The sequence below is a fragment of the Capsicum annuum genome, chromosome 6 (assembly GCF_002878395.1).
Source record: "Capsicum annuum cultivar UCD-10X-F1 chromosome 6, UCD10Xv1.1, whole genome shotgun sequence".
Classification (NCBI taxonomy): Eukaryota; Viridiplantae; Streptophyta; class Magnoliopsida; order Solanales; family Solanaceae; genus Capsicum; species Capsicum annuum.
Window position 1 is genome coordinate 148,295,955 of NC_061116.1, and position 21,904 is coordinate 148,317,858.

The following is a 21,904-nucleotide window of genomic DNA, read 5'->3' on the forward strand; positions in this document are numbered from 1 at the left end:
CAAAGTGTTAGTGAAGAACAATACTAACGCTAGAAACACTTAAGTCAAGTAAAAATCTCGTCCAAGATACAATAAGAACACAATTTTAGGCCAAGAACACAAAGTGGACAGATTGCTATTTTCTGGAAATTTTAGTTTTCAGTTTTTTTTTGTGTGTGTATTTTTCAAGTCTCAAGCCCAAGATTGATCTTGTTAGAATAAAATTAAAGATGTATTTGATACCAAATGATAAGATAAAGACAACGAAAGGATGAAACACATCCCAAAATAGTCCACAAACCACAAGATCCGAGGACCTATTGGAGACCAACTCTCGGATTAAACAAATACAACAAGAATACAAGATACAAGACTGTATTTTAACACCAAATCATCTACAAAAAGTGATGAACAAGATAAACAACAATAATACAAGTTTTGGATTCAACGAAGGGCCCAAAGCAGTCCACAACACAACACATACAAGATTTGCAAGAAAGTAAAGGATAGATAGTGAGACCAAGATTATTACAAAATTAAAAACCAAGTATATTTCAACATTAATCCCTAATGAATGTAATAATCAAAACCACACTCTTACAGTGATCACCAAGGGAATCAACTCACCTCAAGATCCACCGTTTTTAAGCAAAGAACAATATTAGCTTTTCCAAGCCCTAAACTAAGACTAAGTGTTCTACTCTCAAGAGAGAAGATTTTTAATGTTTCAATCTTTCATATTTTATAAACTAAAGAGAAATGACCTAAAATAGATTATATATAGTATATTACAAAAGAAAGATAAAATGACTCCAATGCCCTTAATGAGGTAGGTGGAAATAGAGTGTCATTTAGACAAGGCTAAAATACCAAAATGACCTTGAGGCTAACTGACCAAAATGACCTTAATAAAAGGGTCCAAAACCGTGAACCATCAAATGTGGTCCAAACCCGTGAGTCCTCTAGTTTTCAAGGCTCCAAGCAATCTTCCACACACTGGTTTGTTTGATGGCATGCTCAAAATAACCCCTACAAGTATGATCCCATGCCCTCCATGGGACCAAATCTTGATTCTTCGCGTAGTGACTTTGAATGATACCATCAAAAGCTAAGGCGGTCATTTCACTTGTATCACTCAAATACCATAGTATTTTGAGCATGATTTAGAGATTTATGAGAGGGAGTTTCTTGATGTAAATATATTTTGTTAAAAAAAAAAAAAGATTTACATGAGATTAAGAACTTTGACATGGCCACCTTATATTATTGAAAGTTTGACAAAGAGAGTTGCATACATGTGTTTACATGAGTTTTAAAGAAAGAGTTCTTTGAAATAATTTGTTAATATGGTGGTTCCGAATTTATGTTTTAAAAGCAGAGATTGTAATATGCTAAAAATGGCTTAGAGAAGTGACTTGCAAGTCAATGGTATGACGATACCATAAATATGTATGGCATAACAGAGTATGTTTTCAGAGAATGTATGTTTTTTGAAAGAGCTAAAAAATGGGCTTAAAGAGGGTTAGGTGGTTACCCGAAGATGGCTTGAGTTCAAGTAACTCTTAGCCTAAAATTGTATTTACCGATATGAGTAGATTTTTATTGTACGCTGGAGATGGTCTTATGGCGTAGTAGAGATAGAGACTCCAACCCTTGCGGCACACTTGGGTTGGGGGATTGGCTGCCGAGTTAATGGCAGATTCCATATAACCCGTGGAATTACAGAGTTTTAGGGTATACCACCTAGCACAAAAGTAAAACAAAGAGTGTCACAGAGTTAAGATGAATTTACATAGTCTTTTAAATATGCCCATATGATTTTTACCTTATGGTTTATTAAAAGCTATTTTTGAATTTGCTCTCCTATATGTTGAATATAAATTATTATTTTGAATTTTCTCTGCTTACCAGTACATTTGTATTGGCCCCTACCTTTCAGGATTTAAGGCACAATCTAGGTGTCCTGATAAGTAGTAGATTTCTTCAGACAGAAGTGTAGAGTCTAGTTGGTGAGCCTTCTATATTTCAGAATGACTATTTACTTTCAGACATTTATCATTAGTTATGGTTTTGGTCTACTAGAGGCCTTGTCCCAGCTTTTAGACAGTTGTCATTTGATCATGTAGTAGAGATTTCGCAGACGGTTTCCAGATGTTGTTATTTGGTAGTAGATTTCATTCTTCATTATTGAACTAAATTTAGAATATGACCATGTTTCTGTATTAGATTATATTTTTGCATCTTCTTTTATTATATGAATGTTGTGCATGATTACCAGATAGAATATGGCGTCCTGGCCTTCATGGTTTGGATGTCTCTCACGGCCAGGCCCTAGTTTAGGTCGTGACAAACTTGGTATCAGAGCATAGTTCATGGTCCCAGGGTGTCTGCGAAATCGCATCGGGTAGAGTCTTGTTTATGGGTATGTAGCGCACCACACTTATAAGTAGGAGGCTACAAGGCATTTAAGAATGTCTCTTTTTCTTCATTTTCTAGTTTGTGCTATGGAGTCAGAATGTTCCTCTTTATTACTCTAAATTCATGCTATTGTGTCGCCCATACGAAAGAATAAAAAATTACTCTAATTCTTTTCTTACGCTGGTGATCCCAGATAATGCTCTCAGATTTACTAGTAGAAATTTCTGAAGCCACACAAAGGGCTTAAGAGGAGCTCCCTAGTGTATCATAAGTCCCTCAAGTTTAAAGTTGTGCTCTCATACTTGTAAGGCATTCAGTTAAGACAGAGTAAAATGTGTATTCTTAGTTCATTGAATATTACGGGTCAAGTTTCTATCTCTTGTGATTTTGTTATCATTGTGTTGTTGAAACTAAAAGTCTAGTGAAGTCGTGTGGGGCTCTTTCGATTCACTAGCATTGTTGCTTTGTTATTCATTTTATTTTCTTGTTCAAAACACAAAATCAAAGTCTAGTAAAGTCATGTGAAGCCTATTTTGATTCACTAGTAACTTGTTGTTCATCTTGTTGTTCTTGTGCTGGTTTAAAACTGGGGGTTTAGAGGTGTAATGATAAGAAAAGTGGTAAGGGCGATTTATTGAATATAATAGCCAAATCTTTTTGTATATGATGTGGTCAATAATGAAGTATTATATCCTTATGTGTTAGGTTAGTAGAAGGTAGAGAAGGAGTTATTTGTTAAGGTAAATTGTTATTTGCCTGAAGTATGAGCAGAGTTGTTGATGGTGTTTGTTGTGATAGAAAAGTATAGGTTATTGGTGAAACTGCTTGGTGGATGAGTTTTGTTAATCTAGGCTTCCTTGGGGTTGCAAAAGGGAGTTTAGTTGAGATTTATAGAGCTATGAAAAAAGTTTAGGTGTATAGATAGGTATATAGTAATGATGTGTAGAAGGAGGATGCGTTAGTGGATTGTAAATAAGGTAGGCCATATGATTATGATCGATTATTGTTGTTATGAGATTCTGGTGGGCTAGTATTTCTTGATGTCTTATTTTATAGATTCCAAGTAAGAATTATGCGTAAGGTGGGTTAATATATAAGAATAAGGTTGACCATGTCTATTATATGACTTTACCCCTTTTGACCTTATTTTCTTTAGTGGTTGTCAACTAGTACTTCAAGTAAGAATGTATGAAGTGGATTTTGAGCTATAATAGTGATGTCATGGAGGGGATTGTGATTGTAGATAGTGTTTAAATCAAATGTGTACTTGGAGTTGATTTCCCAATTTGATGGACTAGTATATTATGCTGTATGCTTTGCATTATTGGTGGTAGATGATGGATGCTAGACTATAGGCTTAAATTATAGATTGTAGAATGTGGTGGTGAGAATAGTATCTTACGATTCATGATGTATGATTTATGGGAATGAATTAGTAGGCTTGCCATAATTTGTGAAAGAGCCCAGGTTGATGATTTATGAAAATTTTAAGTGGATAAGAACATGGGTATATGGGAATATTTTGAGCCCCAGGTAGTAGGTTGTTAGATAAAGTTTTATGCGTATAAGTGTTTAGTGTACCTAGTCTGTGTTTTTGAAATTTATAGTATGGAGGCATCTGAGGAAAACTCAGGGGTTGTTATATGGTGTTCGTTATAGTTGAATTCAGGAAATATAGGTAAGAAATATGCACCTTTGGTATAGTTTTACAGATTTTGTTAAGTTGTTGGTTATGTGATTTGAGGTGTAATGATAGTATCCTAAGGAAATTGAAGATAGAGTGTTAAGTGTTTAGAAGTATGGGTGTCTATGCACATGGAAATATTAGTCGTAAGTTGATGACTCTGAGAGTTAGAAGAAATTACGATTAGTGTCCCTAAAGGGGATTTCCTAAAAAATAATATAGTGCCTTTGTACTAGAGATTAATGAGAGGAGTTTGAGTTCATGTATATATTGATGCCTCTTTTGTGATAAGGAGTGTGGATGCGTGCACTCATGAGAGTGAGAGTTTTAAAGTGCAGGCTATTGAGGCTGGCGAATGTTCAGAGTAACATTTACAGAAAAGCAAGACCTTCAGAGTATAGTTCTTCAGGGAGAGTTTAGAGTTTAAGTGTGTGGTGATGTCTCTTTTATGTTGAGAATTGTGGCTGTAGATTTTGATGTGGGGATATGTCCGTAAGTCTAGGATTGTGATTTTGATCTAAAAAGGAGATGGGGAATCAAGTTAGTTCCCAAATTTTTCTCAATTCGACAAGTTGCGGGGAGGAGTCATGATAAATCTATTCTTACTCAAGAATACTCCTCCTACTTCCATTTCAGTGATTATTCTGCTAATGTCTTACGTCATTTGTTCAATTTACGCCTGTGCCTATGATTGAGTTCTCTATGGACTTATGCTTATGATATGATCTCCAAACTAGAAGCAATTATGTCTCTCAATAATCAAGTCTTTTAGGTATTCAAGCCATATGTTATGTTGTTCGTGATCCATGAAAATCTATGTCTCTCAGTATGCTTGGTCTTAAGGAAATATGATTTTATATGTCATAGATTTACCCTATGGAGGGTTTAGCCAAAGTGATAAAGTTTATGCAAACTCATGGCAAAAATCTCAATTCCTTAAATGAGGAGTAATCGCTTTAAGCAGAATTCTTTGTCTTAGTTATAATGTAACACTCCGTAGCATTCTCGACTCAATACCACTCTTGGTTGCATGTATGGAGAGCTGACAACCTGAAAATTTTTCTAATTGCTAAAAGACTTAGTCATATTTTTGAGTTATTAACTTCCATGATTTTAAAATTGATTTTCTCAACCCTGAGGCGTAAGTTTTTGAGTTGATTCATGTTCAGGAGTGTAAAGGGGTTGTTCTGGGAAAGTTTCAAATTTTTTGGACCACGTTTGAGATGCGTTTGAGTAAGTAAACTAGTGGCTCAACGTGATATCAGAGTGTCGCATCGATAATCGCATTGGCCAAACTAGTGTCTCAAAGTAATCTTGACGTGTCGCGTCTCCATCGCATCATGTGCCTAGTTCATTTTTCTGATTTTTTCGAGTCTAGGAGGGTAATCTAGTCTCTTTCCCTCATTTTGACTTGATATATTCACCAATATTTCTCACTATGCTCTATCCTAAGAATTTATATTGTATTTTGTACTCTGAATGACTCTTTACTTATAATCCAGAGACTTGTTATATGGAGCACCTCGTGTTTATTCTATCATATCTTCATTTCATGTCTTTTCTTGAGTAGTGCAATAAGTATAAGTTATGGTTTAATAGTGTTATTTCCATTCTTGATATTTAATCTCGGGTCCCTTAATGACCCTCCGTATGATAGTATAATAGTGGACATGAAAGCGTGGTGATGTGTTAGATAGGGGAGTAAATGTTTTAGAAGGTTAAATATTTGATATGAGTCTTGAGCTGAGGTTATAGGTGAAAAGGAATAAAAAAGAAAGAGATAAACTTTTGTTGTGTGAATTAGCTAAGAAGGAGGAATATGACAAAAAAGATTTGTTAAAGTGATTGAAATTGTTGGTCTTGGTAGGCAGATCCATGAAGTTGGTGTAGATGATTAGGCTTGAATGTTGTGGCTGCTGAAAAAACAAATCTATGTGCTAAGTGGTTAGTACCCTCTTAATTAAAACCCAAGGGTGCTTGGTGATATTGATAAGGTAAAGAAATATTCTTAAAGGGATATATAGTACAGGGTCCTATAGCTTAAGTTACCACCTTGTTACTCGGAGTTAGGCTTCAACATAAAAAGCACTTTGCATTGAGACACAAACTCTTGTGGTTAGATATATGATGGGAGAATTGTAAGTTGGAAATGATGAAGTGTGTTGTTTGTTGTTTGGGCATAGATGAATAGTGTTTCTAAGTGTAATACCTATTTCATTGTATCATAAAAGATGGAGAATGATTCTATCCCTATCTTCCGCGAAATCTTATTTCATTATTAGTACCAAGATAAATCAGGTCTATAATCATCATATAAATCCCTGCCTTATGTTGTGAAGATTATGGTGCATAGAGCTCATGTGCAAGATCATCCTTATGTAAAGTCTCATTACCTCATGTTTCGTGCTTACACGTTTCGCTAGGGGTTATCATGAAACCTGTCTAATGCCTTTGCATATTTTGTCGAGGAAAAGAAATGTTTAATGTGAGACTATGTGTTTTATTCTACACTTTTAGAGCTTCAAAATTTCCCCACCCATCATTCGGGGACGAATGATCCCAAGGGGGAGATAATGTAACACCCCACATTTTTGAGCTAGAAATTGAACCATCGTTCCTACGCGTGTAAGCTCAAATTCCATGGTTTATATTTAAATTCATGTTCCATGATCTTTATCCTAGTATATGAAGTTTTTATGAGGTGAAAAATGTTCATAGAAGTGGCCTAAAGCAAGTTGAGCTAAGAACCTTTCATTCATCCAAAATTGGATATTCGATTCTACAAGAGTCTACTTTAAACGAGTATAAATCTTAATATATATAGAATTTTGCAACTTAAGACCTATTAAATTGTAGATAATTGAATTAGCTTTCCAACGATACCAATTTCACCGAAATCCAATAACCGAGCGAAAAATTATGACATTTTTCGTGTGAGGCAGTAAACCGATGTGATTTCGACGCGACGCGTCGGCCTGCCTGTTACGAAACTCTTTTTAACGACAAAATCAGTTTCTAATGGTTGTAGGGGCATTTTAGTCATTCCCCTCACCCGAATTTCGTCTATAACACCGAATTTAAGCCTTAGAATAGCATTTGAGCCCCAAAAATTCACATTCTCACCAAATCAAAATCATCCTCCCTTTTCCCAAAGATTCAAGAACTCATTCTTAAGGTAAAGAATTCCAAGAAATGGATGAAGATCCGGATTCCGCTCTTTCTCCTAAGCAATCTAAGGTACATGATATTTATCCTAAAAACTACATGGGCTTGTAAACACTAGAACATGATTTAAAGATTATCAAGCATGAATTTGGAAAAGGGTTTTGAAATACCTGATTTTATTATGCATTACGAGTGTTTAGTTGTGTTGTTGATTTGGTCTTTAGGCCTTGTTCCCCTTAAACTAATTTACATGTATATGTATAGATGTATGAAGATTTAGATTGCAGATTGTTTGAGAGCACAATTTATGAAATCCCTCTCTTGTGATAACTTTAATTTTATGATCTTATTGTGAATGATTTGAAGTGCGTGATTTATGGCTTGAAAATAGTTTACTCAAATACCATAGTATTTTGAGCATGATTTAAAGATTTATGAGAGGGAGTTTCTTGATGTAAATATAATTTTTTAAAAAGAGAAAGATTTGCATGAGATTAAGAACTTTGACATGACCACCTTGTATTATTGAAAGTTTGACAAAGAGAGTTGCATACATGTGTTTACATGAGTTTTAAACAAAGAGTTCTTTGAAATGATTTGTTGATATGGTGGTCCCGAATTTATGTTTTGAAAACAGAGATTGTAATATGCTAATAATGGCTCAGAGATGTGACTTGTAAGTCAATGGTATGACGATACCATAAATATGTATGTCATAACAGAGTATGTTTTCAGAGTATGTTTTCAGAGAATGAATGTTTTTAAAAGAGCTAAAAAAATGGGCTTAAAGAAGGGTAGGTGGTTACCCAAAGAAGGCTTGAGTTTAAGTAACTCTTAGCCTAAAACTGTATTTGTCAATACAGGTAGATTTTTATTGTACGCTGGCGACAACCCTGTGGCGTAGTAGAGACAGAGACTCCGACCCTTGCGGCACACTTGGGTTGGGGGCTTGGCTGTCGAGTTAATGGAAGATTCTATATAACCCGTGAATTTACAGAGTTGTAAGGTGTACCACCTAGCGCAAAAGTAAAACAAAGAGTGTCACAGAGTTAAGATGAATTTACATAGTCTTTTAAATATGCCCATGTGATTTTGACCTTATGATGTATTGAAAGCTGTTTTCGAATTTGCTCTCATATATGTTGAATATAAATTATTATTTTGGATTTGCTTTCCGTACCAGTACATCTATATTGACCCCCTACCTCCCAGGTTTTGAGGCACAATCTAGGGGTCCTGATAAGCAGTAGATTTCTTCAAACAGAAGTGCAGAGTCTAGTTGGTGAGTCTTCTATATTTCAGAAGGACTATTTACTTTCAGACATTTATCATTAGTTATGGTTTTGGTTTACTAAGGGCCTTGTCCCAGTTTTCGGACAGTTGTTATTTGATCATGTAGTAAAGATTTCACAGACGGTTTTCAGATGTTGTTAGTTGGTATTGGACTTCATTCTTCATTGTTGAACTAAATGTAGAATATGACCATATTTCTGTATTAGATTATTTTTCCGCATCTTCTCTTATTATACGAATGTTGTGCATGATTACCAGATAGAATAGGGCGCCCTGGCCTTCATGGTTCGGGATGTCCGTCACGGCCAGACCCTAGTTCGGGTCGTGACATTTTCATTTGGCATGCCAGTAGTCCATATTTTTCTATAATTCCACCAAGGGTTTTGGAATCTCCCGCATAAATCCTTGCCGAAGAGCGCATCACTTGGGAATAAGTCCCTAGTTAAAGATCAAGTTCCTGATTGGAAGCAAGTCCTTGATTCAGAAACAAACCCAGGGGTGCCTTAAAGTTCAATCCTGACTTCCATTTATCAACCCGAAATTAGCTATAAATTATGAACATGATAATTATCTTGTGCGTTGGCAAGCAAAAAGTTACTCTAGTAATTCTTCATAACAGTAAAGGCTTGGAGCCGCAGAGAACTTTTACACATTTAAAACAAAGGCTTTGGATCACAAAATCCTTGTCATAAGAATTTGTCTCTAGATAAAGTCAGGAGGTATAAGATAGCTCAAGCTTTTGGCAGAGAAGGTTGTCTTTATTTGCCTGCTTCCACGTCTCCGCTTGCCCTACTCCTTCCAACCTCACCTAACGTAAGTGTTGAGGGATTATCACAACTTTTCGAGTGGTTGCCCCGGGCAAAGGTTGCTCCGAACCAACTTCTGGCCCATGCATGGTTATCCTTGGCAAGGTACCTATAAGATTAGGGGACGAAGTGAAACAATTTGAATGGTCCTAAAGAACACTTAAGATTACCTTTCTTTTCCCGTGAGTGAGTCCCTTTCCCAAGAACACCTTTTTATTCGCTTCCTCTGGTGAAGGATGGTCCGTTCGACCTCGACGGGCTCTATTCTGGCTTGATGCCTTTTCACTAGGCCTAATATTTTGAATTCACTCTGCTCGGTGCCTTTTGGTTCATATTGATACATGAATGGGTGGCTACATTTTTAAGACTCGTTACTTCAGTGTAGGTTCTAGCCCTTCCCTTCATGCTGCTGCTACAGTCGGAAGCACATCTCTGTGTGACTGATTTTGAGCTCTCTTCTATACCCTTCGAGCAAGTCGTTAACCAACCCAAAATTTACGTAGGTTGATTTATATTTATCTCTCCGTGTTAGTACTTCATTCAGCATTCTTTAAATTTCTGCAATTTCTTTCTTTAACGTAACAATTAATCTCTCGTATTAGGCCCTCGGTTGAGCCTGACGGGAGCATATTCACGTCAACATTTACCCCTCCTCGCATCTTTCTTGTTGCATTCCTCCTTAAGTTTGTCTTAGTAGAAACAGACAACCATGCAAATCTATAATCAAACAGGACCAGATCCACAAGCAACTGCTTTGGCCCCATGGTGGGAGTCACTTTGTTTACCATGTAAATGGTATAACTGAATTTGTCGATGAGACCAAAAGTATGCACATTTGATCTGGTTACATTTAGGAACATTACCAAAGGATTAGTTGTCTATATGATAAAATAATTGAATAAAATATAAGTAAATTAAATACATAACAAAGCTATAAAAGTAAAAGATTCATGCAAAGGGGCCCTTGAGGACATTCCTGAAGGGTCGAGTTCCCGATCAGCCAGAAAGAAAGAAAACAGTAAAAAGGCCAAAGCTTGGAGATCAAGTAAAAATACATCGTATTAGTGCATCAGGTTACAAATTGTGTTACAAATGGAAAGAAATTTTTATTTATAGGCTACAATATTGGCTAATAGCCAATCAGAGGCTCTATTCTTTGGTGCCCCTATAGTACACGTATAAATGAAACAATGTCATGTCTCTTATCCATTAGAGGAGCTACGTTGTATCTTCAATGTTGGTCAGGTATGGTACACATCTATGTACCTGACAGTCCTGATGCGTTTGTCCCCTCATTCTTTTTCTCTGCGCTATCTAAGTTTTCTGATGGACCCCCTCGTTAAACCTTCCAGCAAAACTCCTCCCTTCAACCTTGTTTTGTCAACCTGCATCACAGTAGATGTGCAATTCTCGAGAATCCTCACCAATACATTAAACTCTTTATAACTAATTCGGTCATAAAATAAATATAAATTTCCTCATTCCTTCTATGTTATTAATACATGCATAACTCTAACTAATTATATGCACCATAATATATGTTTTTTTTTTGGTAAACAGAGAATATATTATATAGATAAATTAAGTAGCATTACAAAGCAAAAGGGTACTCTTAGTAGAGACCATAATAGATGTTATTTATCTTTTAACTAATTTGATAGTGCAATTTCTTTATATTGTTAATAGATAAAAGTTAAACTTTTTTGGAGAACATAACATGCATCTTACCTTATTTTATGTGGCATGACAATTATTAAGAAAAATTGTAATTAGTAATTTACTTTCTAATCATGATGATGTTAGGACATTGTCATGATTTTTTTTAAAATTAAATTTAAGTATTAATTTTTTATTGAAAGTAAAATAAAAATAATATCATAGCTACTTTTATTTTTCCTAAAAGAAAAATATAAACTCTTTCATATTTGGTTAACATCTTTCTTGGAGGAAAGATTTTGAACCTCTATAAATAAAAACTCCTTTTTTCAAACTCCTCTTTTCATACAACCACACAATATCATCCACAATATAATCATTAAAGAATCTTGATTAGGAGAAATTTTCTCTCATAATTTTAATATTTCTTTTATATTAGTTTAATATGCAAGCAAATTGGCCAAATCATATTAATTATATGTTCCTTTGTATATTTTTCTTTGGCGTTTGAATTATCGCATCTTTGATTTACAAATTATAAGCTTATGCTTGACACCTAACCAATTTGAACCCCACGGCCACGGATGATCGGAAGTTAAAAATATGATGGACATGTATGATGGACATGCTTTAATGTCTGATTAGTTGATACGAATCAACCCACGAGGACTTGATCTAAGACGCGAAAAATAAAGATAGAAGGATAGAATAACCAAGATGGGAAGATAGACACGAAATTGATATCGAAAGGGCAATCGAAGGATGTATTAAATCCTAAAACTTCCCTTAATGACTATCAATAGGCACCTACCTCTTATGGTGACCGCAAAGGGGATTAGATTGCCCTTACAACCAACGTTTCTAAACAAGGTTCAACAAATTCTTTTCCAAGCCCTCAAACACTACCATGGAGTCTCATGAATACATCATATAAAAATTATCATTAAAAAACTAAGGAAATAGACCTAGCTACCAAGCATTTATAGTTTGGCTAAATATTACATAATTAGGGCCCAAAAGTAATTCAAATGTAAGAAAATACCCACTAGGGGTTGTTTTGACCCGCTTTTGAAATGCTAGAGCGAATCCAAAGCGCCTTGGGTGCATGACCCTTCCAAGGGGCTTTCGAGCCCTGTTTTGCACTCTTTCAACCTCGCCAAATTCCTTTGACCTCCTTAATGGTAACCTTCCTCTATGTGGCATCTTTTAAAAGCACTAAGAAGTCATCAAGAACCTCAAGCATCATACGTATCTCATCAAAAGGTCCGGGAGAAATTTGGCTTATACCATCCTCTCCTTCTTGAAAAAGATTCGACCTCGAATCCAAACCTTGCAAACCAAAGGAAGGACAAACAAATACAATATCCTCATGACATGAGGGTTAGGGTTAGCACAAATAATTATAGCATCATGCCAAGGTTACACACACTTAAGATATAACCAAGGATCCCTTGTTTTGACCATTAGAAACTTATCGAAGAATGAATAAAGGTGTTGGCTATGAGTTTCATCAACAGATAAGGAAATAACAAAGGTCATAATGGCATCAAATAGTTCAAAAGGTAAAACTACCTTCACCTTAGGAGCCATAAGACACAAATGTTTCTTTACCTCTTGAAGAGACCACATCAAAAGTGGTGGTTTTAAAGTCCATAAGACCCATCTAGCATTATCATTCAAAAAAGTTGAACAACTAATAAGTTTCCTACCTCTACATAAAACAAATCCTAGAAGATCAAGGATATCATCATAAACAAACAGGTAGTATAGGAAGGAATCAATTGTAAAAGCATCATCCAAGGTGCTATTATCTATATGAAGGCCATTTGGCTCAAAAGAGATAGCACATAATGCACAAAATGATGGAATCAAAGCATTTAAGCACATATGACTCTTTCCTTTCAAAGAAGTTCCCAAAGAAAAGAAATTCATTAACGGGGCCATGCCCTTAATAGTTTGTTTATCTCTATTAAGTAAGCATGCTCCAAAGATCCCCCACAAGATACTTCAAATTGTCCAACCCTATGAAGGTGACAAGAAGTCCTTAGCATCCATAGGCTCTTCAATAAACAAATAATCAAAGTTTCCTACCCTATGAAGGTGAAAGGTTATACGAAGCTTTATAATAGTGATCCAAGATATTCTTAAAGTTGTAAGCAAATCAAAGTTATCATCACCCAATTGATTATTCCTTTCCAAGACTTCACATTTCTTTTCTTTAAGAGTAATTTCATCTTCCCAGAAGAGATTTCCATCTTTAGGAGAAATATTGTCACACTATAGTGGGTTGTCATATGAAATATAGCTCTCAAGATGAGCTATATCAACAATGCTATCCACACCACTAGGTAATTCACTAGGAGTGAGCTTACTTAATAGAGATAAACAAACTATTAAGGGAATGGCCCCGTTAGTGATCACTATTATAAAGCTTCGTATAACCTTTCAGCACATAGATTGGCCTAAAAAATCTTTCAAGGCACCCCAAGTTTGAGTAGGATTTCTTGCAAGTTTACACCATTCTAAGGTCGAACCTTGAATGTACTTAAGGGCATATGTAGCTTGTTCGGCTTCGCTCATAGCATAATCCTCAAAGATTCTTTCACATTGCGATTCCCAATCAAGGTAAACTTTGGGATCCCATTCTTCTTTAAAGATAGATAGAGTAGGAAGACATTGAATCCTACTATACCCTCCATTCATACCTTGGTTTTTGCTTCCACACATTTGATCATGGCTATATTCATAGCCTCCATAATCCCCATCTTCTTCGTAGCCATAACATTCTTCACCACAATCATAGTTTTGTATGTCGTTGTCAAAATCATACGAGGCTATTGAAGACATGTTTTCCTTATATCTCCTTGTACCTACAAAATTAACAAACAAGATTAGTAGTAAAGCTCCTCACCAACACTCGTATGAACTCACCTTTGTGATCCTCACAATTGGAGGGGCGAATGTTGAAAGTTGCTTATACTCCAATGGATAATAAGGTGTTGATCTCTACTTTGCGATCGGGATGAATTCTTGTTTGATCAACTCAAAGAAATAAAACTATTTAAGGGCTTGAATCAAGAAATCACAAAGAATTGAAAAAGAGAAAACCTTGAAAGAAATTGGACTCAAGAACTAATCAATCAACTTAGTAGATGAATTACTAGTTAATGAGTAGTTTAGGAATAAAAAGAAGAGTTTAGGAATCAAGAAATTGAAACTATGGAATCGAACCTAGAGCAATGGAGTAATTAAAGTGTTAAAATGTACTTTGGAAGCTTGAATTTTGTGTTTCTGACTTGATTTGCATTGGGAGGGGTGGATCTGCGTTTGGTGACCTGCTCTAGCAGGTGGGGCGCATGTCCAAGGCATACTAGATGCAGGTAACACTGGTTTGAGGTGCCTTTGGGCTGCTGCAGCAGCTCCAATGCAGGTCCAAGGCAGCTTGGGCGCAGGTCAACTGTCAGCATGCACAAGGTGCCAAAAATGAACTTTTGTGGTCCCTTTTTTGTTCTCTTGGGATATTCTTGGAACCTTTGATAATGCTAAAAGCTAACAAATTTACACTTTTTTTCCTTCTCCTTTGAGGATCAAACACCAGTTTTTGATGAAAATTCAACTTTAAGATTTGAATATCTTCAAGAACACTAAGAACTTAAAAAGTCTCTAACTTTTAAACCGTTGATCAAAATGCAATGAAATTTTGAACCAAGGCTATTTTCAACATTCTAAACACATTCCAATCATCAATTTGCTTAAATTCTTCACCAAAATCTTCAGATTTTGCAATCAACTTCAAAATCTTCAACTCAAGCTTCCAATAAGGATAGAACAGTCAAATAAGCTCCGATTTGGCTCAAATTTAATTTATAGACTTGTATAGTGTTATAGAACACAAATCTAACTCTAGAAATACAAGAAAAACACAAAATCAAAAACACAAAATTTGACCTAAGAATAAAAATGTGAATAGTGACTTTTTGTGGAATTTTTTATTTTTGATACTTTTTTTTTGTTGATTTTCAAGATAACAAACCCAAGATTAGAATCGTGGGAATGATCCTAAGATCTGCTCTGATACTAAATGATACGAATCGACCTATGGGGACTCGAATCTAAGATGCAAAAAATAAAGATAGAAGGATAGAATAACCAAGATAGGAAGATAGACACGAAATTGATATCGAAAGGACAATCGAAGGATCTATTAAATCCTAAAACCTCCCTTAATGACTATCAATAGGCACCTAACTCTTACGGACCGCAAAGGGGATTAGATCGCCCTTACAACCAACATTTCTAAACAAGGTTCAACAAATGCTTTTCAAAGCACTCAAACACTTCCATGGAGTCTCATGAATACATCATGTAAAAATTATCATAAAAAAACTACGAAAATAGGCCTAGCTACCAAGCATTTATAGTTTGACTACATATTGCATAATTAGGGCCCAAAAGTGACCCAAATGTAAGAAAAGATCCAGTAGGAGCTGTTTTGACCTGCTTTTAAAATGCTAGAGCGGATCAAAAGCAGATCCAAAGTGCCTTGGGTGCATGATCTTTACAAGGGGCTTTCGAGCCCCATTTTGCACTCCTCCTCGCCAAATCCCTTTGACCCTCCGTAATGGTAATCTTCCTCCATGTGGCATCTTTTAAAAGAACTAAGGAGTCATAAAGCACCTCGAGCATCATACGTATCTCATCCAAAGGTCCGGAGGCAATTTGACTCGTATCATTAGTTGAATATCTCAATCAAAGAAACTAACGTAGCATTATAATTCTTGAATTGGCGACTTGATTAGCATAGTATAACGGTCTAATTAGATGAAAGTTCCACAAAGCAAGAAAGTTACATGTTATTTGATTGTATTAAAAATTCCTTACAGTAATTGTGTTTATAAAACTCGAATGGCTTAAATACTTACCGGGTAAAAGAAGTGACTGCAGGTCTCCTAAACACGGACTTCTTAGTAGGCCTTTTAACCTTCACCCATTTTGACAAAAATTTGTCATTAGGACTTGGAAAAATTACCAAAAATAGAATGGGGTGAGAATTGAGAAAGTTAGAAGAAAGGTGGTCATCTGGCTAGGCATGTGATATATATCCACTCTCAACCTTCAGGTTTTTGCCTGTTTTAGGCTGACTCTTAAAACCTCTAGCCATTTGTAGCATTTACTGAGCCAAATCCCACTATTTGAACAACTCATAGGGATCGTTTGGCAGGTTAACTATAAGGAAACTAAAATTTAGGATTAACTCTATCTTACATTTGATTTGAGATATTAACTAATTCCGAGGTTATTTTATCTTCCCTTTTATATTAAAATGGTGAAACTATCATTTATATAGAAGGTGGGATAAAATAATTTCAAGACATATACTACTTAGTTATTCTATGCTACATAGCAACGACCCCTTAAGGTTCATGATTTCAAATTATTGATTTTGAAGTTAAAATTTTGTTTGGACATATAATTTAAATTTTGAAAGTAATATTTTTCTCATAAACATGAAAAAGTTGCAATTTCTGAAATCTAAAAGAAAAAATTCTCAATTTTATATAATTTTGCCAAATGAGAAATAGCTCATAGATAAAATATTAAGGTATTAAGGTTTGGTGCTCACACTCTCCAAGAGAGTGAAATACAGTTACTATGTCATCTCAATATTGAGCAAATAATTCTTTAAAATGGAAATAAGTCAGAAATGCCCCTTAAGTATTGAAATTGGTTCAAAAATAATCTCCGTTTATTTATTGGATCAAAAATACCCCTTCATCCTTCTTTACGGCTCAAATGTATCCTTACAACTAACAAACCTTTTTTAAATCATAATTAAAATTTTTATTTATTATGTGTCACTTTTCTATTGATTGAAAATTAAATTAATTAAAATATTATTATCATATAACTTATTCAAGATTCAACTAAAACTATCCGACCCAAACCCGACAAGACCTGCCCCAGCATATCTTATAACCATCATGCACTCTCATGCATGCTTTATTCTCTATAACATCTGGCAAATCAAAAAGAAAATATACTCCCTCCGTTTTATTTTAGGTCATCCTCTTTCTAAAAATATTTGTTTTAATTTAGTTGTTCCATTGATGAAATCAAGAGGATTTTAAGATGTTCTTCCAATAATATCCTTATCATTAAATGAATAAATAAGTTATATATATTTAAATTTATATTTTCAAAGCATAATTAATATGACTAAATTGGTAAAATAGACCCCTAATAAATGTTTTTCTTAATGGGTGTGTCAAGTCTGTAGGGGCAACTATTATGAAATGGGGGGAGTACTAGAAAAGATGATTGATGATAGTATGAATTTTTTGATGGTCAAGTTGTATTTATTTTTTATTCTTATTTTTGAATTATGCAACATTGGGCATTCAACAAATTTCTTTTGGCAGAGCATCACGACTTGGCCGATTAGAGAATCCAAAATCATAGATCTCGCACAGGTAGAGAAGAAGAGTCCCCATGTTTCTTGGAGTTAGCAAAAGAATTCTATCCTTTGATTATAATGTTAGTTTGATACTTTTTTATGATGCCTATTTATTTGTGTTAGCTAGTAAAACTAATTGAGATGAAAACAAATTGATTTAAACACCATAGAAACAGATAAATGAAGTAATAAGGAAGGGGGAAAATCAGGATTAGTTATATAAACCTGCAGAAATGAGTTCTGGTGGCAAAAACAAATGACATATCATCAATAGGAGTAGACATTCACATGGCTGAATTGTAATAGGTTGGGGCATGTTTTGTTGGATTTGAGTCGGTTAGTTTTAGTTGGATTTAGTTTTAGTTATAGGATAATAACATTTTAATTAATTTAGCTTACAACCACTAGAAAATTGACACGTAATAAATAAAATTTTTAATTATGATTTAAGAAAGGTATGTTAGTTGTAAAGGTATATTTGAGCTGTAAAAGTGGATGGAGTGTTATATTTGGCCCAATAGGTAAATAAAGGGTATTTTTGAACCAATTTCAATACCTGAAGGGTAGTTTTAGTCTTTTTTTATTTTCAAAATATTCAGAGGGATGATAGGATTCCCGTAAAGTTTGAGTGTGTAGTTGAAATTTCAAGTAAAGGTTTGAAAGGGGGTAGGCTATTTTCTTAATTTTTTATGTAAGTGTCGAAAGGGCCAACATCATTACCAGAAACATCGACCGGATCACTATTAGTATTGAGAACTTTTTTCCATTTAGGGATTTTGGACCAAAAGGCTATCGGCCTATTTGTAAGATCGAAAAGTCTAGACTTTGTATCTCCAGATAATTTTTCCATCATGGGGAAATTATGCCTAGTGTTTCTCAAAGTGCCCGACCTTAAATTTTTATCCACCAATGTATGCGGGCTTGGATTTTTGTCTCAAATAAAATGCTTTTAACGTTTGGTGAATTGAGCAGGTTCATTATCTTACAATGTCTTGAATGTCTTTCCTATGGGCAACATATTTAAATTCTAATTTTTGCCTATAAGTTATAACTTTTGATCAATTCTGCTAGTTCATTATCTTAAAATATCATAAATGTTTGTCTTATAGATAAAATTTATTAAATGGGGCTAAAAAAATAAGACCACCTATAATAGAGGTCATTTTTGTAAGACCTTTTTTATGGGAGATAAAATATCAGGACTATCCATTTTAGGGTCATTTCCAAACTTAACCCTATTCTCACACTAGTGCTGAGCATATTTTGGTTCAAACCAAAAAAAATCTAAAAATCAAAATGAAATTGATTTTTGCTTTTGATGTTTTGCTTTTTTTTATCAATTTCGATCTCAAAATCTAAAGATTTAATTAATCGATTCGATTTTTGACATTTCAAAAGAATAATTCGATTAAATTGAAAAATCAAAACTATATATATAGTGTATTAATATTTTTATTTATTTAAATTATATACAATATAAGTATATAACTCAACTCAAATATTCGATATCCCACCAACAAGAGGCTCAAGACCAATAATTCCAATACCCGCTATTATATATAACCCTATCTCCCAAGTCCCCAATCCTAAGTCACTTCACACCATCTCTATCTTTAATAGCCTCTCATCTCAGTCACTGATTGTCAGCCTCACGGATGACACTGTCTCCCTCAAGGGCTTTGAGCTCAAGACTTTAACAGAACAAAAATAGTCGCACACTCAATGCCATCTCTCCCTCAATGTCATCTCACACAGTCTGACAGTCACATACTCACTATCTCTCCTCAACATCCTTTAATTATTTTCATAATCTAGTATTCATCGTTGTCTAGTTATAGTCTGCATCATTGTTAATTCATTGTTGTTTCGATCCGGTATCACCTCTCTTCAAAAGATGTCTGCTAGTGTGGATCCAATATATTTTTTATTTTTATTCAAATTCAAAGTTTAAGGATAAAGCTTGAGAACTAATGGAAGAAATTGTTTCACTTCACAGATTCCAAGAATTGAAAGTAGGCTAAGAAATATTTTAACTCTATCTACAAATAAAGTTGAAGCTAAAACTTCAAAGAAAATAAAGGCCATGGAATCTAGGGAAAAATATTGGCGGTGGTTTGACAAGATTATGGAAGAAAAAATTGGAGTTAATAAAGCAAAATATAAGCATTGTGGGAAACATTATGCAGTTGCTACAAGCATTAATGATACTTCATCAATGAATAATCATATGCTTAAATTATGTCCTAACCATCCTAATATTATTGTTGATGATATTCAAACAAAGTTAGCTTATCTATCCTTTTCTGCAGGTGAAAAGGATGGGGCATTACGTACTTGAAAATTCAATCAAGCACGAAGTACGAAAGATTTAATCCAAATAATAGTGATTGATGAGTTATCGTTAATTTTGTTGAGAAGGAAGGTTCTAAAAATTTTATGAGAGTCACAACCCATACTTTCATATTCCTTCTCATAAAACCTTGACAAGAGATTGTTATCAGTTCTATAATGAAAAAAAAAAAGTTTTCAAGAAGATTTTAAAATAAAAACATCCAAAAATTAGTCTTACAACAGATACTTGCATGTCTATAAAAGAATTAACTGCATATGTCTAACAACTACTTTATAGATATAAATTGGAAATTATATAAAAGATTGATAAAAATCTGTCTGATTTCTAGTCATAATGGTGTTGATATGACTACTTTCATTACTAACTGTTTACTTGAATTGGGTTTGGATACTATTTTTAGTATTACAGTTGATAATTCTAGTTCTAATGATGTTACAGTGATAGAAATATCTAAACAATTTAGTAATTGGGAAACTAACATAAGGAGGATCAACATCTTCATGTGAGGTATATGGAACATATCCTTAATCTTATTGTGCAAGATGAGCTGAAGGAAATTGATAATCCTGTCAGGCAAGTGAGACATATTGTGAATTGTTGTGAGAGTTAAAAAGCTCAAAGAATATTAGAAATCTCAATTGCTAATTTGTAAGAAATCATTGTGTTTAGATGTTCCTACTCAATCGAATTGTACATACATGATGCTTGAAATAACACAATATTTTGAGCTTGCTTTTGAAAGATATAATTTTTATCATAAAGATTTTTAAATTATTTTCATACCTCTTCTGGTAAAGATGAAATTAATGCAGGTAACTTTACAAGTGAGGATTGGGAAAAAGTAAGAGCAATGATAAAATTTCTGATTTTTTTTTATGATCTTACTTTGAATATTTCTAGTTCAGAATATGTTATAGTGTATATTTTAGTGAAATTATTGAGTTTGATCTGATTTTGAAATAGATGATAGAAAATAAAGATTATGTTTAAAAAAATGATAAATAATATGAGTGAAAAGTTGAAAAAGTATTGGGTGATCTAGAGAAAATGAACAAAATAATCTTTATTTCATCTGTGCTGGATTTTCACAACAAACTTGAGTATGTTTCTTTTGAAATTGTAGACATATTTGAAAAAGAAATTAGGGACAAGTTATTCGATTCAGTGGAGACATATATGAAAGTCTTTTTTGATCATTATTTTCTATTCTCGCAGAGATGGATCATGATGCTTAGTCATTTTCACTCCAGTGTAACATCTGACTATGCATATAGCACTAGAGGTCGTGTTAATGATCCTTTTAGGAGTTCATTGACTCGTAAACTAGTGCAATCTCTTATTTATCTTCAAGATTGACTTAGATGTGAACCTTTTTCAATTAACATTGAGGAAGATTTGGCATATATTCAGCAACTTGAAGTTTGTAAGAATTTTATAATTTTGTATTCATTATATCAAAAATAATTTCTTATTTTTATTGCATATCAACTAACTAGTGTCTCATATTTTCTTAGAAATGGCTTGTAGTGGAACATGGTCTAACATTGTTCATATGTAGTTACCTATGAGAAAATGTAGATTGTGGTTGATGATGACCAGTGGGCGAGTGTGTTTTTTTTTCTTTCATCTTCATTTTCTTCTATTTTTTTGAATCCAGCTTTCTTGAATAAATACTTTAGTTTCTTAGTTCTAAGTTTTGTTGGTTTTGGTTCATTATCCTTTCAATTTTTATGACTTTGTTTGATCATTTGGTGTTCTATTTCAAGGTGGTCGTGACTTTGTGCTATTGGAGTGTTGCTAACTGTTTTATAGTAACTTTGTGTTGCTGTTGACTTTAAGAACTTATACATACTACGTAGTTATTTTAATCTCATTGTGTTTGTCTAGACTCTAGTGTATCTTGACCTACTTCTTCTGAGAAATCTAACGGAGAGTTAGAGACTATTTTCTTTTCTTATTTTTATGATTTGATTGGCATTTGGAGACTGTTTTTCTATCTTGTTAATTGTTGTGCAGTTATTCACTTATGGAGTTTATGTGCAGACTGCAGTGAGCTATTAGACAGTGTAACTTAGACTCCAATGCAATTATGTCAT